The following is a 9,297-nucleotide window of genomic DNA, read 5'->3' on the forward strand; positions in this document are numbered from 1 at the left end:
TAGCAAAAACAGCCATATCTATAGTGAGGCTATTTTCAAAACTTCTTTTTATAGGGTTGAACTGTGAAGTTTTTATCACTTCTATTGAAGACTTCTAATATTATAGTAACTGATATTCATGGTAAGATCCCAGTAAAAATATGGCCCTTGCTTTAACCACATTCTTAATGAAATGTAGGAAAGCATAAACCTTAAGTTATATTGACTGATGATTAGAAATTACATCTGTAATTTTACTGAAAATATGGCTTTATAAAAACTTTAGCTGATGAATTAAGACTTTCATGAGCTGTGCCACATTATTTTAAGGCCATCGGTCCTTCTTTAACTATACACAAAAAGGTTATCAATTACATAGTAACTTATAGCACAAGCAAGCCATAATTATATATTCATCCTCACTTTCACTCAGAGCTATGCTTTAAATTCAATGTCTAAACAAATCTGTTTCAATGGTGAAGTATTAAGAACAAATCTATAAGGTCAAAGGTCCTACATACTTTTCAAGTTGTACAGCAGAGCTAGATATACATTAAAAGCAGAGCTACTTCACAAACTCATAAACCTGGAACTTTTTTTTAATTTGGATATAAAAATCAAGATGGATATAAAAAAAGAAAGTGTCAAAATTGCAAAGTTCTGTTAGTATCTAAGACCCTAGAGGAAGATTCTTCCTAAAACTGCCATAATACATACAAAGATGTACCACTAAGAAATAACATAGATGAACCCTTCTTTCAATAAATGTGAAATGCAAATTAAGACTTCAGTTTCAGAATTTAATAGAGGTATGCAGAAAAATAAAATAGGAGGTTTGAAAACTCTTGGCCATATAGAAGCAAAACTCGTATCTAAAATCTTATCTTAAAAAATTAAGCCTTATAAACCAAGCCAAATAACTTGTATTTCATTGTCAGTGTGACTTTTTCAAATCACTACTTCAAGTTTTACACTATAAAAACTACTCTGACTTCAAAGACCAAGACTTTGCTTGAAAATATTGCTTTAATGAAGCAGTTATTTGATATCTCAAACAAATGCAAGAACTCATCAGATCGCTTTTATTCTGGAAATTATTGATTCCCATTTTAAATTCTGAATTGGTAAAACATATTTCCATGGGGAAAGAACTAACATTTAAAAGTTTGTGACAGTGAACAAAATAATGTGCCTCACATGTCTAAATGTGGTGTTCTTTAGTAATCAGGAATGCATTTTGAATACTCTTGCCATATGTTCAAAAATGAAAAACTTCTCTTGCAAACAAGCTTAAAAAAAAAAAATCAAAGAGGCTGAAATCCCATATTTCAGTGTGCACTAAATTCATCTTACAGACCCATCTCATTCTGACTGTTATGCATGTGACGTATTAGGAGGCTCTCCTAACTATCTGAAATAACAAGATATTTTACATTCCATTAAAGAAAGCTGGATACAGACTTCTGTTATATATCATCTAAAGTTCTCAGCAATGTCAAAGTATACTTTGCTACCATACAGAAAAACCACCAGAAAAGCTTGGTCTTCAAATTCAATTTCTCTCAAAACTAAGACAATCTTTTGGTGACACACAGTATCACAGCCAGTCGCGGAACAAAACAAAAGAAGGTCCCTTTTCTTTTTCTTTTATGGAAAACTGAATTCAAGTTTATTTTCATTCACAAAATACAGTCTGTCTTCATTATGATACTATTACAAAGCACCAAAACTGATTTACATAATTTGTATGACCAGTTTTCTTAAATTATCAGCAATTTAAGAATACCTGAGGTATTTCTTGCAGTGCAGAAGCAAAATTACACGTTGGTTTTCTGAAGTTTGGGCTTACCACGCTGCTTTCAAATGTTAAACCCTCAGTTTTCACTTAGAGGGCTACTTCTCAAAAACAAACTTTTTAGGCACTTACTGTCCCACGTTATTTCACCAACTTTTCCAATTAGGGGCACAGATCTGAAAAAAGTACTTAGCAACAGATTTCAAAGTTGCTATTTTTCACATACACAGACTGTCCAAATATACCCAATTTCTCCAAATTTAGGAGTTTTGAAGCAAATTCAATGCATTAGGACAGTTATTTGCTTCTGAATCAAGCTGATATGCTAAATGCTAGATTTACTACACTGCCCAGTTCTCCTTCCCTGCTACAAGGGTAACTGTCAGAAACAGCACAAGTTCCCAAGAAAAGAGTGCCCAGAAAAAAGTAAGCAAATGTCAGATACTCTAATTTAGAGAGGTCTTCTGGGCAATGCTTCCTTGGGTTTTTTAATAATTCCACTCACAAGTTACAATCTTTCTACAATACTATCTAGCATTAAATTCCCTAGGCCTTCAACTCTACGCAAAATTTCATTATGAAATAAAAAGAGAAAATAAGTATTTAAATGACACTTGTAGAAAAACATGAAACGGACATTTAAACTATGTTAAAATAATAATACCCATAGCCAAATTCTAAATACTAAAAATCTGCTATGGGAAACTCAATGAGACAAGATTTCTAGGGTGCTACGAGCCCAATAAGGCATCTTCTGACGTGTACAGTAAGGACCCTTAGGTCATTACTAATAACCAGCTAGCTTCCCTATATGAAGAGTTTGCATACTTACTCAGGAAGGCAAGTGGAAAGTACACAGAGAGGAAGATGAACTGTGGCAAAGCCTCTGTCATATGATAGTGACCTATAAAGTATCAAATAAAGGTACATCATCAGTATGATATAGCTTTACAGTTGAGGGTGAACTCCTGCAACATCTACGAAAGAAGGACCCCGAAACCCAGGAGGCCTGCTCCCCACCAACCCCTCCTTCTCGCCATCCCCACCCCTACGCGCTGTGGGGCAATTAAGGCAAAGAGCTCCCAGTTTTCTAAGGGAAGAGGCCGAGGGTAGCCCAGCTGGCATTCTAGGGTGTCTCCAGCACACTTTCTCCCTACTCCCGGTAATGTACAAAGCAGAAAGTTGATCTATTCTGCACACCCCAAACCCACACAGTGATCATTTATCAACTTGCACAAGTGATCGCCGTCCCCAGGAGAAATGCACCAGGAACCAAATCATGGCAATCGACAGGCAGTCCGAGTCTCCCCGTGCTCAGAAGCCGGCCGGAGGTGGCAAGGCGACGGCAGCGGGTCCAGGTAGCGCAGCCCTCAGCCCTGCAGACCTGGGCGGCCACATATGTCGCCCAAACGCTCGGCCCCGGTCACAATCCCGAGATTAGAGATCGGAACCGAGCGGGGAACACATTCGCCAGAGCCCCCGGTGTCTAGTGCAGGGCCACCAGGTCGGGGTGGGGGTAGATGGGAAACGGAGAGGGAGGAAGGGAGCGAGGGATCCCACCCCGGCTTTGTTGCTGGTCACCATCAAGTTTGCATCTTAGTACAAAATGTCGATCTTAAAGGCTGACAAGACAGAGGCAGAAGGAGAAAGAGAAAGGGAATAGAGTCCATCTTGCTTTGGGGAAGAGGGGGGAGAAAAAAAAATGAAGTGTAAATCCCACACTCCGGGCGTAAAAGTCTGCTAAACACCTTTCCATAACGGAGAAGCAACGAGTGGGGTGGCCCCGTCGCCGTGCCCGCTCGAACTGGCGGCGGTCTGGGCAGAAAACACCTCCCTCTCCTCGTCTTCCTCCTCCTTCCCCTCCTCCTCCTCCTCCCTCTCCTCCTCCTCCCGCGGGCCCCGGCGAAGATCCCGCCGCCACCGCTGCTGCCTCCGCTGCCCCCCGGGGAGGCACGGCCGCCCGGCCCGGCGCTGCCATTCCGGGCTTGGACCGCGCGGCGCGCGTGGGGCGGGAGCGGGGTGGCCGCGCGGGGACATCCGCACCGGGGACCCCCTGCGCCCCCTCGCCGCGGGCTGGCTACAAAAGTCATGCGAGCAGAGGTGGCGGCGGCGCGCAGAAGAGGGGGCGCGCGTGGGGGGGCCTCCCACGCCGCGAGTGGGCAACCCCAAGGGATGGCGAAGAACGCCCCTCCCCGCGCGGGGAAAGTACCCCAGTCCCCGGCAGCCCGGCGTCCGCGGCCGGGAGACTAGAACTGGACGTGTCATTAGCAGGACAGGCAATGGTTTCAAAGCCCCAGGCCAATGACCATTAGCAGAGGCAGAGCTCGCTCCGTCCCCATCCCCCACCACCTCCACCCACCTTCCCCTTCGTACCCCCCCCCCACCTCCACCCCACCTCACGAAACTTTTCAACGAGATCCACCTGGACTAATTTGTCCTCAGACAGTTAAAATACTGACTAGACCCTACACACCGGGAGAGAAGGAGAATGCACGTTTTATTTTCCTTTCTACAGAAAGGAAAGCAAAAAATAGCTTCTCTCTCCGTCTCTCCCTCTCCCCCCCCTCCTCTGTCGTACATGTTGTGTCTTAGCTTTTTGCATCGTTTCGTTTTACCTTCCTCATTTAGCTGAAATGATCGTGGATATTTCACACATAAACGTGTTCCAGATTCTTGGATTCAGGGTCCTTGTAAATTACAGGACTCTCGTTAAGTTTCATACAATACCAAAAAATAAAAAAATAATAATAATACATTTCTGAGGGTGAGCGAGCGAGACGAGGTGGAGGAGGAAAAGAAACCTCGAGTCTGATTTCGGTAATTTACTAGCGACCCGGATCGCAGCAAATAACAGTGTAACACGAGTGTGGCTTAAGGGGCTGGCGAGCTCTTTCTAGAGCCATCGACCCCATCCCCGGATAAAGGATCTGCAAGTTTTCTGTCATCGCGACCATGCAATGCCATAACTTACCTTCAGAAATAAGACTTTAAACAGCCAAGGCCTTCCTCCTCCCCTCCACCACCACCCCCAGTTTCGCTCCCCCCACCTTAAACTTATTGACACAACATAATCCCACATTCAAGCAAAATCCTGACACAGCCTCCCTCCTCCTCTTCCCCCTCCTCTCTTCCCTCGCGTTCTCTCGTTCTCTCTCTCTCTCCCGTTCTCTCCGGTTCTCTCTCTCTCTCTCTCTCTTGCCCTCCCTCCCCCCCGCCGGCTTTCCCTCCCTCTTCTCTCTCCCCTACTCCCTCACCCTCTTCCCCCTCTCCCCCTATTCTTCCTCCTAGCCACTCTGGCACTAAAACAGCACTTTCTCTACTCGCCGCGCATTTGGTTAGGGGTGGGGGGGTGAGAGGGCACCGATCTCCGGGGCCGGAACACCCAGATCCCAACTCTCCAGATGAACTGTTCCCGGTCACCGACGCACTCGAAACGTTCAATCAATCCACTGAGGGCTGGCTGCTCGTACCTTCCTCCCTTGCCCCGACTCCCCAGGCCCCACCTCCCCGGCAGCCGAGCCCAGGCTGGGCTCCACGTACTTTCGCCGAGATGAAGTTTGGGGCTCCCCGGGCGGCCACGAGCCGCCCGCCGGCGTGAGGGCTCTGTTGTTGTTTTCCTCGGGCTGCTCCTGCCCGCGCCCCGGCTCCCGTGCCCCTCTCGGGCGGCGCTGCCTGTGTGCCGAGAGGTGCTGGTTGCAAACGCAGCCTGGCACCGGCTGGCCTACTACTCCCCAGCCCGGCCCCCAGCCTCCCGCCCGCAGGGCACTGCCTCCGCGCCCCCCACCCGCCGCCGGCGCGGCCGCCGCGACCCTCGCCCCCGACCTCTCCCGACCCAAAGTTTTGGCGGAGGGGGAAAGTGCCCAGGGAGCGGGCCGGCTGGCGGCGGCTCCGGACGCGCGGGGTTCCCTCCGTCTTCCTCAAGTCCAGCCTACCGGCTGCCGCCGCCGCCGCCGCCGCTGCTCCTGCCGCGGAGTCCTTGGGGCTGCAGCCCGGCGGCTCGCAAGTGAGTAGGAAAACAGAAAGTGCGGGGAGAGCGCCCGAGAAGGGCTGGGGATGGGGGGCGCTTACCTCGCGGGCTCGCCGGGCGCGAGGGCGTGTGTGTAGCTCGCCCTCAGTGGCCAGTCAGGGGTTCTCTATGGGAAAGTGGAGAGGAGCTCGCGGAGCCGCTCTGCCTCCGCTTCACTGTACACTGCTCCACATACAGTACATGCAACCCGGAGAGACTGAAAACACTCATTTTATATAAGGCAGCCTGCCATTGGCCCGCTCCCTGACGGACAGGCCGCGCGACCAAACAGAAGGCCCGTTACACCCAAACACACGCACACATACACACATTTTACAGAGACACACAAAGATCATCACATTTTCTATTTTCTAATGTTCGGGACCTGTAGACAGTAGGAGAGGACAGGTAGAGAGGCCCAGCAGAGTGGGTTGAGAGGGAAAAACCCTGTCTGCACCAAGTTGCAAGGCTTGAAATTGGTGTCCTTTTGACTTGGGAGGGTTATAGTAATAAACTACAACTCCACTGGATATGGAAGTGAGGGTTTTTTTTTTTTTTTTTAATCGTTGCCTTGTGGTGCCCCATGGAAGAGGCGTGCATTGTGTTATGATTTTACAGCATGACCTGGCTAACAAGTGGCCAGGAAAACCTTTATCAGCTTGGATTTCTTTTGTCAATGGGTTAGCTATCACATAGGCCAAAATAGTCCAAGATAAGTTTATTAGGACGGTAATGGATTGAGGTTGTTAATGCTTCATTCATAGGTAAACTGAGAAAAATCAACACAACAATACACAGAAACAAAGACAATCCTTTTGCTGAAACAGCCACTCTACTTTTAGCTGGTCAGAAGAGTGCAGATCACCTGTGTGCACATACAAACTGCTGTAAAGTAGAGTAAGTCATGGAAGGTTGACTATTGACCCTTTTCCTTAAAAATAGACCTTTTGAGTCAATATAGGCAAGATTTATATTTTGCATATTATATATATGATATTTACACTACATATTTCACATCATATATGAGCATTTTGGGTGACTTTGGGAGATGGTGAACCCAAGGACTTTGCCTTCTGATATTTTTTTTTCCTATGATGTGTCTTTGACAGATATATATTTGACAGTCCTATATAAGCAAGTCAACAGGTTGCTGGGAAAACACCATAGCTGGAGACTGTGAGAAGTAAATTCTAGACCCAACTCTTAGACTCACTAAACAATCTTGAGCAATTAATTTAGCCCCTCTAATGCTCAGATTTAGTTTGGAATTTTGTTTTCATTTTTTTCTTTTTTAAGTTACAGTAAGAACCTTCTCCCTAAATGTTCCTTCACTAAATGTTTATTCAGCATTTACTGTGTACCAGGCATTATCATCTGCTCTAGATGTTTCCTTAAGGTTCTTTCTGATTTAACAGTCTGTGAATTATTCTTAAACACAAACATTTTGAAGATTAAATAAACACCACAATTTTATGGCCTAGATGTGTAGCTTTAAAACTTAAAGGAAAGCTGGATGAAAGAACTTATTTCAAATCCCTCTTTATTTCTTTATGTTATCTTGAGATTTTTCTCTCACATCCATAAAGTTATCGAATGAGTGTGTATATACGCGTGTATGGAAGAATGGGAACCAGAAACAGATACAGAGAAAATTTAAATTTGTAAAGTTTAGAAAACAAGCAGTGGTATTTGGAAATGTGATGTTTTGCTTATTTTTTAAAGGAAAATAATTTTTAAAAGGAGAAAGTATGTAAAATAGCAATTTAAACCAATGATGTTAAAGATTATATTAATGACGCTCTGCATTTACCTGATGGAAGGAACAAATTGTGCTTTATCCACACTGCACACTGCTTTGAGATTGGTGCTAAGTATAATCATCTCTATTTTTTCATAAGAGAAATGGGACTGTTGAAGATAGCACCAAATACCAGTGACAAAGGAACTTAAACCCAGGACTCTTAATACCCAACACAGATTTTTAATAACTTGATAGTCCTTCCTTCCAAATGACAAGCTTCAGGGACAAGAGGCAGATAGAAGTGATAGAGGAAATCCCAGGAAAACTTTCTCAGGATTTCACTGTCCTGTTTTTTTAAGAGAAAAAGAGAGAGAGAAAAAAAAAAAACACAAGTTGCTATATTTAATTGCTGAGTGAAGTGTTGTGAATTATTTGCTAGTATATTTAAGTTATGAAAAATATGAAAGAACAGCCTACTCCCCACCCCTCCCCTCAACCCCAAGTATAGGAAAACATTCTTCATTTCTTTATGGTTGCAAAGTTGTTTTTTTGTTTTTTTTGGTTGAAATATAATTAGCAGAATTATTTAGAGCTACATTTTCAAACTTTTAGCTCACATGTTATCAGTAAAATGAGTGAGTACCCTCAATATATGTATATTTCTGAATACATTTAAAAAATGTACCACTGCATGGATATATTATTTATTTTTATGAAGCATACATTCATAAAAACTAAATGAAAAAGCATGAGATAAAAATGAAAGTTAAGGGAATTCTCTGGCAGTCCCGTGTTTAGGACTCCATGCTTTTACTGCCCAGCCTGTTCAATCTCTGGTCGGGGAACTAAGATCCCGCAAGCCGCATGGCATGGTGAAAAATAAACAGAGTTTTAACATTTTCTCTCCACACTCCTATCATATAGTCTTAGCAACATGTATTCAAGTTTGGAGACCTCTGACAATACCAGGTGCTAACTGACCAGGACGGATGCTAAAGAAGTAGATAGAAATAACTGGTTGCAAGTCATTATTGGAAATGACTACTGGAAAACTAATGAGTCCACAGAACCTTTAGGTTCAGATATTGACACATCTTTTAACACATCTGATGTATTGGTGTTGTATTTAGGCATTATGTGGCAGTAAAAGTCATCATTCAGTATTCTCTTGCAGATCATTTATTAAGAAGGATTCATGTGTTAGGTAGGCCCCGAGCACACCAGAATTTTGGAAAAGGAAAATTGCCTGTTACTAGAAATGACAGAATAGAATTCCAGTCTTCTGTAAGATAGGTAAAGCCTTGCCAAGAAGGCTTAATCTAAATGTTATATAGTATTTTACCATTTACGAAATACTTTTTAGAATTTTAATTGTTTTATTTAAAAATAAATATCAAGAAATTTTAAATGTCAGTAGTGCCCCAAACTTTAAAATATGGAAAACCATAACTTTCAGGGACTTTATTTAATTTTTATAATGTAAAATTGCAAATATAAAAACAACTGTTGATTTCCTGAGTAAAATGGCATTAAAAAGGGTCTTCAAGAAGGGGTTTTTCCTTTCTAGCTTTCATATTTTGATGAGCAATCCCAGGTTGAGCTCGTGGTTAGTGTATTCATCCTTCTCATGGCCTTGACTATCCATTTTCTTAATTTTATTTAGTATGGATCCTTTGTTGTAAGCCACATAAAATAATTTGGGGAGAGTAAATTTAAATATGTGTATAAATGTACACATACAAGTGTTTATGTGACATGTGATACGTCTATAAACAA

At 43.5% G+C, this 9,297-nt stretch overlaps 1 protein-coding gene across 7 annotated transcripts in view; it reads right to left on the minus strand.

Annotated features, from left to right (window-relative positions):
• BBX (BBX high mobility group box domain containing) overlaps nucleotides 1-6,009 on the minus strand; it is a 290,065-nt gene extending 284,056 nt beyond the window's left edge. For 3 of the 7 annotated variants that reach the window (XM_040225323.1, XM_040225313.1, XM_040225237.1), the window contains exons 1-2: nucleotides 5,843-6,009; nucleotides 2,607-2,678 (exon numbers count right to left, since the gene is read on the minus strand). The gene's annotated coding sequence lies outside the window, so the exon portion shown is untranslated. Of the gene's footprint in view, nucleotides 1-2,606; nucleotides 2,679-4,745; nucleotides 4,949-5,314; nucleotides 5,504-5,842 lie in introns of those variants that run through there. The other 4 variants (XM_040225264.1, XM_040225295.1, XM_040225255.1 and 1 more) reach the window with 4 other exon arrangements.
• Between the last annotated feature and the right edge of the window lie 3,288 nt (nucleotides 6,010-9,297).

Source organism: Oryx dammah, unplaced genomic scaffold (assembly GCF_014754425.2).
Source record: "Oryx dammah isolate SB20612 unplaced genomic scaffold, SCBI_Odam_1.1 HiC_scaffold_2, whole genome shotgun sequence".
NCBI classification, from domain to species: domain Eukaryota; kingdom Metazoa; phylum Chordata; class Mammalia; order Artiodactyla; family Bovidae; genus Oryx; species Oryx dammah.